The sequence below is a fragment of the Macrobrachium nipponense genome, chromosome 38, assembly GCF_015104395.2.
Source record: "Macrobrachium nipponense isolate FS-2020 chromosome 38, ASM1510439v2, whole genome shotgun sequence".
Classification (NCBI taxonomy): Eukaryota; Metazoa; Arthropoda; class Malacostraca; order Decapoda; family Palaemonidae; genus Macrobrachium; species Macrobrachium nipponense.
Genome location: NC_061098.1, coordinates 13,562,612 through 13,570,803, shown reverse-complemented (window position 1 = coordinate 13,570,803; position 8,192 = coordinate 13,562,612).

Below are 8,192 nucleotides of genomic sequence, written 5' to 3'. Positions count from 1 at the left end.
ACTTGATCCTTTAATATCAAAAGAAATTTGTAAAACTGTTTAAATTTTAAGTTGGCTGTAGAGATATATGAAAAATAGGATTATTATATTTGTAACACGAGTAAAGGGGGCAGTAGTGGTAATGAGATCTTCAACCCCGCCTCCCTGGACACCTGTCAGGTGTGGACTTGTACCCTAAGCGGTAGTATCCCTAGATTTATTGTAAATTTTAGCTAATGATTTTTTGAAAGCCCCATCCTACCTTGCCACCTTACTGTGGGTGGATCTGCAGTCTCAACTGTTGTGTGTATGTTTCGTCAGTACTGTCTTTGTAGTATATACTCGTGATTCTAATACTATGTATCAGTCCTTTGTCATGGCTTGAAAATAAAGCCGAAACCGGTCAGGACCTACACCCTGTCTCTTATTTTTTCACCTGTGGATATGTGTGATATATATATATATATAATATATATATACTATTATATATATATATATATATATATTATATATATATATATATATATATATATGTAAACGAGATATTAATCTCGTTTTTTATATTTAGTAAACATGGAACCCCGAGCGTCAGGCAAACTGATACACACACCATCTCTCTCTCTCTCTCTCTCTCTCTCTCTCTCTCTCTCTCTCTCTCTCAAGCGATCGACGGCACGGCCTCCCTCCCCCCCCCCCTCTCTCTCTCTCTCCTCTTCAGCGACTGCTCCTCTCTCTCTCTCTCGACTACTCCCTCTTCTCTCCATTCTGACAGGTATCAATGATAGACTTACATTACAAAAATACAACATTTATTTAACAATGGAAAGATAATAAATCAAGTCTCACAGACAAACTAACTTAGTTAAACCCCAATCTGTAAAAGTCTTAATCAGTAATTAGTCACACCAATCTCTTCCATATGGGACTCTCTGTCCCCCTAGGACTCTCAGTCCCCCCTTGCCAGAACACATAGTTCCTTCGCCAGAATCGTCTGTTTCAAAGACACGAGAAACACACTCGTTAGCACACATAAGTTTAAAGACAAAGTTAAAGATAAACATTCTTACAATGTGTAACAAGCCATCCCTTTGGCTAAGTAAAGGTAAACACTTACCCAAAATTTTCCCCCCAACCGAATATCACTCACTGTTTTAAAAAAAACACAAACTTTGGGCACTCGCCATCGTGGCTCTGCCTACCTCCTTCGGATCTCTGTGCAAGTCTTCTCATAGACTTGGCTAATAATACCATTATCAATGGAAGAGGCACACACGCACATATGAATGCACACTTCGTTAACGCCCCACGTTACTGGCTACAACCAGTTTCTCAAAGGCACTTGGAAAAGACCCATGAATTCGTGAACATTGACCCGCTTCAACTATGCACTTTTCATGTCACGCCACCCAGAAATCATTTATCAGCTTTTCTCGGGTCGTTGCTTCGGCTCTGTCTCTATGCATTCCAAAAAGGTCACAGCACATCACATTATGCGTATTAAATATATCATTAATTATAACCCCTGTCACAGAAGCTCGGCCACGCAAAATTGCTAGCTCCTGCCTAGCAAATGGTCAAACAAAATAGCTTATATAACATAAAAAACATTGGCCGGCTTAAAAAAAAATAATAACTGCACGTCTCTGGCATTATAAAGCAAAGTCTTATCACGCTTCATCTCAAATAACACTAGAATTTTTCTCTCATTTTGGATTCTTGAATATCCCTCTTTGTCTGCAACTGGCAGCATTCTGTAGTACGCTGTAGGAAGGCGAACGGCCTCCCTCTTTGTAGAAGACTTCTAATGGCTTTGTAGACCCAAAAGCGCTGTAGAACTTGTAGACTCATGGAAATTCTCGTAATCACCCTGGATAAACGACAGCAATCTCTGCACTGCTGGTGGACGTCTTGCTCGCATCAGGAAACGACTTTTATGGTGTGTATGTATGTCAGTCAAGTCATCGGTCAATCAAAAAAGGATTAACCCCAGACATACTACTTCTATCAGACAATGATCTCAAAAGGTCAGAAATACTAACTGAACGTCTCCCAATTAACTCCATTTAATATGACTACCAAATCATAAGTCACTATCACAACTCGCAAAGGAAAAAAAACATCAAGTTCTCTAACTCAATTCTCCAAACTCACACATCAGCACACACACAATTCAGAACTCACAGCAACTCCACGGATTTCTGCACTCACATTTCAAACTCAAATGTTCTCGCAAGCAAAAAAAAAAGAAAAAAAAGGCAATGAGCCTAAGGGAAAAAAAATCACGTAACAAATCCAGACCCAAACAATACAAAAATATTCTCTCAAGCTCTGATATTACAGCATCTCACAAAATCAGTAAAAATCTCCAATGTTTAATAGCAAAAACCCCTTTACTGCTCATATAATTAATTACAATGAGACTTAATGACAAACTCCCACTTATGTAAATTAAAACCCCGATAAATTACATCTCCCGTCCAAAAAGAAATGCTATTTAAAACTCAACCCCAATTACATCTCTCGTAGGAAAAGGAAGAAGAAGAAGAAAAAGAAAAGACAATCACAAGTAAACTTCTCCCATCACAAAACATAATATACATATGCATAACCCCCACGTTTTTCCCCAAGAATGCCCCATGTATAGTTACGGAATTTCCGACATCGCAACTTTTATCGATCGACACGACTCTGATAAAAATCCTTCCCCTCCCTTTACCACAGTTACCGGACGCATATTTCCCAAGTCTGGAAGAGTATAGGGATAGGGAAAATTAGGACCAATCAAAGTGCGTGGAGCTGATCCAGACTTCACAAGCCACACGTTTTAGCTCCCTCCTCAGTCCCATATCCATTACTGCCACCAGTCACGATGCCGAAGAAATACTTCTCAATTTCACCGTTTACGGCTTGTATAACATATACAGTTTAGTCAGCTATATCTAAATATAATGCAACACTAATTTAACAACAATATATTGTTCAAATGAGATACACCATGAAAGATATTATGCGTTATTGGCTCCTCCCTCCTGGTAAATAAAATGTTTACATCGCGAATTTCTAAATTATAGACGTGAAAATGCATGTTTAAAGCCATTTACAATGAGTTACGATAACTCATGGGATGAATCAAACAATATACAAGGTGGTAAAAATGATGGTATCTGACCTGTCTGTAAGGAAAATAGATAGAGTGTGTAGAGCTTACACTAAGGATGTCTATGGACATATGCAGTTTCGTGGTAATGCACATTACCGTGCATTGTATAAAAGCAATATACTGGTCATTACTGGGCCATGAACAGGAATCAGACTGATATAGTCCCTAATATTTACAGGGACACAGTATCAGCATCATTCATTAAATTATTTCAAGAGCTAATGTGGACTTAAGGAAACCTACGGTATTGTTATTTTGGTGATCCAAGTTAGCCCACTGTAACCAAATATAGTTACTTAACAAACTCATCCTCTCAATGGCTAATTAGAATAAGGCTGTTTTTCAGGTGTACTTAATAAACTGTAGTAAAAAATTGCCTTTTTGAGGTGGATTCCGTTTTGATAAAACCTTCCAGATGTCCTTACCTGATTGGTACTTGCCATTCATTGTGTACAAATATATAAAAAGTTTGTTTTTGAATATTTTTTGCTTTTGATTCTTACTTTTCATACATTGTGTACAGACAAATAAAAAGTGATAACATAATTCAGTATTGAATATTTTTAGCAATCCCTTACGTGATGTTTGCTTGAAATTTATTGTGTACAAAGAAATCACTAATTATTTAATTTATTCAATATTTTTAGCAAACCCTTCGTACTTGTCATTCATTGTGTGCAAAAAATTACAATGAGTTACAGTAGACTTTTTACTGAGCTGAACTAAAGCAGAATTGATGCATAAATTTATTAAAACTGCTATATGCTTTAAAATAAATATAGATGACACTTCTTTTTCATCTTTCTTTCTACAGAAAATTTTTATACAAATATTCAACATGTATTAATTAAAGCCAGAGATAACGGTAGTATATGAGTATACTACTATTTTCATACAAGCTCACACTGAATGGCAAAATGTATGCCTTAAATTAATTTCATAATTTTTTTTCCATATAGATTTTTGGAATTATGCCAAGCACTGGGGCAACTAAGACCATTCAGCGCTGAAACGGAAATTGGCAGTAAAAGGTTTGAAAGGTGTTACAGGAGGAAATTCTCGTAGTTGCACTATGAAAGAATTGTTAGGAGAGGGTGGACAGTAAGATGGAAGAAGGAGAATATGAAAGGAGGTAACAGTAAAGTGAAGGACAATAGTAGCAGTTAGACGCCGAAGGGACGCTGCAAAGAACCTTAAGTAATGCCTACATTGAACCGAATGAGGTGTACTGACGGTGCTATCCCCCTATAAGGTGCATAAATTTGTCATCAAAACTGTATCCTCCACATTTCATTTAAGCATAAGGCAGTTATTATTTCAGTACTGTAATAATACATTTTTATATCCTGAAACAACGGGCAGTAACACCTGAAAAACGATCCATGCTCCATGCTTTTAAAGTCGTCACTTTCAAAGTCGAAGATTAAATTAATCTTGGTGGGAGTCAAAGTGCCGCGAAGTTCTTGGCCTCTTGACTGTAGTCTGTAGTGCTAATTACAGGTCATATACCATCATTTTTACCATACCATCAATTTTACCATCTTGTATATTGTTTGATTCATCCCATGAGTTATCGCAACTCTTCATAAATGGCATTAAATAGGTATTTTCAAGTATATAATTTAGCAACTCGTGATGAAAATATTATTTATGCAGAAAATATCGACCTTATGAGCTGGAATTAAGAGGTACTGAGCACTATTACCAAGAGGGAGAAGCCAATACCGCTTAGTATATTTCACGATGTATCTTATTTGAAGAATATATTGTTGTTGAATTACTGTTGCAAGCTGTTTAGATATATCTGACTAAAATGTATAGGTCATACAAGCCGTAAACTGTGAAATGGGGAAGTTTTTCTCCGGCATTGTGACTGGCAGTAATGGCTATGAGACCGAGTGTAGCTAAAAGGCGGGGTTGTGACGTCATAGATCACCACCACGTGCTTTGATTGGTCCTAATTTTCCCCATCCTTATACTCTTCCAGACTTGGGAAATATGCTTACCGGACGGATATTTCTCCACCCCTTTCACCTAGTCATTGAAATCTAACATATTTCCACAACCAGACACTCTGAAAATGGCATTTAATCTCACAAAAGGCGTAACAACGGTTCAATAACGCTGCCACCACTGTAAACGACATATTAATCTCGTTTTTTATATTTGGTAAATGTGGAACCCCGAGCGTCAGGCAAACTGATACACACACCATCTCTCTCTCTCTCTCTCTCTCTCTCTCTCTCTCTCTCTCTCTCTCCAAGCGATCGGCAGCACGGCCTCCCCCCCTCTCTCTTACTCTCTCTCAGCGACCGCTCCCTCTCTCTCTCGACTCTCTCTCGGCAACCCCTCTCTCTCCATTCTGACAGGTAATCAAATGAGAGACTTACATTACAAAAATACAACATTTATTTAACAATGGAAAGATAATAAATCAAGTCTCACAGACAAACTAACTTACTTAAACCCCAATATGTAAAAGTCTTAATCAGTAATTAGTCACACCAATCTCTTCCATATGGGACCCTCTGTCCCCCTAGGACTCTCGGTCCCCCCTTGCCAGAACACATAGTTCCTTCGCCAGAATCGTCTGTTTCAAAGACACGAGAAACACACTCGTTAGCACACGTAAGTTTAAAGACAAAGTTAAAGATTAAACATTCTTACAATGTGTAACAAGCCATCCCTTTGGCTAAAGTAAAGGTAACACTTACCCATTCCCAACCGGAATATCACTCACTGTTTAAAAAAACACTTTGGCACCCGCCATCGTGGCTCTGCCTTCCTCCCTCGGATCTCTGTGCAAGTCTTCCCATAGAATTGGCTAATGATACCATTATCAATGGAAGAGGCGCACACGCACATATGAATGCACACTTCGTTAACGCCCAACGTTACTGGCTACAACCAGTTTCTCAAAGGCACTTGGAAAAGACCCATGAACTCGTGAACATTGACCCGCTTCAACTATGCACTTTTCATATCACGCCACCCAGAAATCATTTATCAGCTTTTCTCAGGTCGTTGCTTCGGCTCTGTCTCTATGCATTCCAAAAAGGTCACAGCACATCACATTATGTGTATTAAATATATCATTAATACGCATATGTGTGTGTGTGTGTGTTACACACACACACACACACACACACACATATATATATATATATATCATATATATATATTATATATATATATATATATATATATATATATATATGTATGTGTGTGTGTGTGTGTGTGTGTGTGTGTGTGTATATGTATATATATATATATATATATATATATATATATATATATATAGATATATATATATATACATACATACATACATATATGTAGTAGCTTATTGCACATATCTAATTAAGCGCAAAATCCGTCACATTCATCGCCGTTGATATAATCCGGTGATTCAAAAAACAGATGATTGTTTAATTTTGCAATCAAGTGAGCATTGAATAGTTAATAAGTTAATATAAAAAAGCTGAATGGTTGCAATTGAGGTGGATTTGTTCAACCCTCAACAAACACTGATCATCCAGACCTGATATAAGTAATAGTATATTGAATGCATGATTCAAAGATGATTACATCATTAATATGAATACATAATCAGTTATAATGCTCTGATGAAAATACAAGTGGAGAGTCTATATTACTTTGTCTAGTAAATTAGAATTTCATATTTACCTACCTTGGCAATACATTATCTGGAAAAGTTATCATCATACAAAATCATGGCTGTTTTGAACGTTATTTTTTGTTCGGTTTTTGCTTTTATTTGGCTTCATGCTTTAGAAAATACTACTGACTTATAGTCAGGCGTTTTGAAATATACCCAAAGTTTCAACCGCCTATATCTCAAAACTATCTGGCTATTTATATAGAGTATTTATATACAGTAGACCAAATTGGTGATGATATGAGAGACATAAAAGCAAGAGCAATGACAGTATAAAATTGCACAGAATATGGATTTATAATGATAGAATTCACCAAGAAATGAATAGAGCACATTATGGAAAAGCGTAGTTTACCGACAGCCCAATCACGGCCGATTTTCTTTCAATTGTTCAACAGTGTGTTGGAAGATAGTTTGCCGAGCTGGTTGCACAGAGGAACGAAGACTTAAATGTCATTTTAATTGAATAAAAAAATGATAAAATGAGTAATGATTGTAAATAATTCATGTATGAGGAGAAACGAGTGATAAAGTATCGTTCAGCGCATCAGTTATTTCTTGCTAATATGAGCGTGACCTTGTGGTGTTTTAATTTTGTGTTCGTATGTGTGTGTGCGTTTGAGAGAGAGAGAGAGAGAGAGAATGACTAAATCCCTTAAATGGCTCACCATTTCTGGTTCTTTGAAAATTACGTAGCGATTCGTTTTAAAGTTATCCCCGAATTCTGCCAGGGACTTACCTTTAATGCTTCTGCCATTAAAAGAATCAGGGATATATTACTTAGACAGGAGAGACTTAAGATAAAGGAATGAGAGAGAGAGAGAGAGAGAGAGACAGGAGCACTGAAAAAAAAGAGAACACTGTAAAAAGGGAAACTTCAACAGGAATGTCAGTAATTTCCGAGTCCTTAAAAAAAAAACCTGGAACTTCGTCGGTGATTTTGTATTCATTGGATATGATAATGACCATATCACACTAGTGTCCCGGTGGAGGGCCTCTTGAACCATGGACCAGGGTTGAATGTAGGGGCGCAAGGGGGTTGGGGTGAGTTAGCTGTATAATGGAGGATGCCCAAATGTAAGAGTAAAAAAAGGCTGTATTTACACTACAGCAAAGACTGTAGGCAACGACTCCAAATCGTGTTACCATAAAGGGGGCCATATCATTTTCCTAACAATACAGGCTGTAGACAAACCCTCCAATACCTTGGTAAAATAATGTGTGGCAACATCCTGGTCTTTCATTTTGTTTATGGAACACTATAAGTGTGTGATGTTGATATGCAAGTAGAGTATAGGTAGTGGGAACTGGGCAGAAATCAACCTCATATACTAATAAAAAAGTTAAAAAAAAAACTAATAAAGATGACATCAA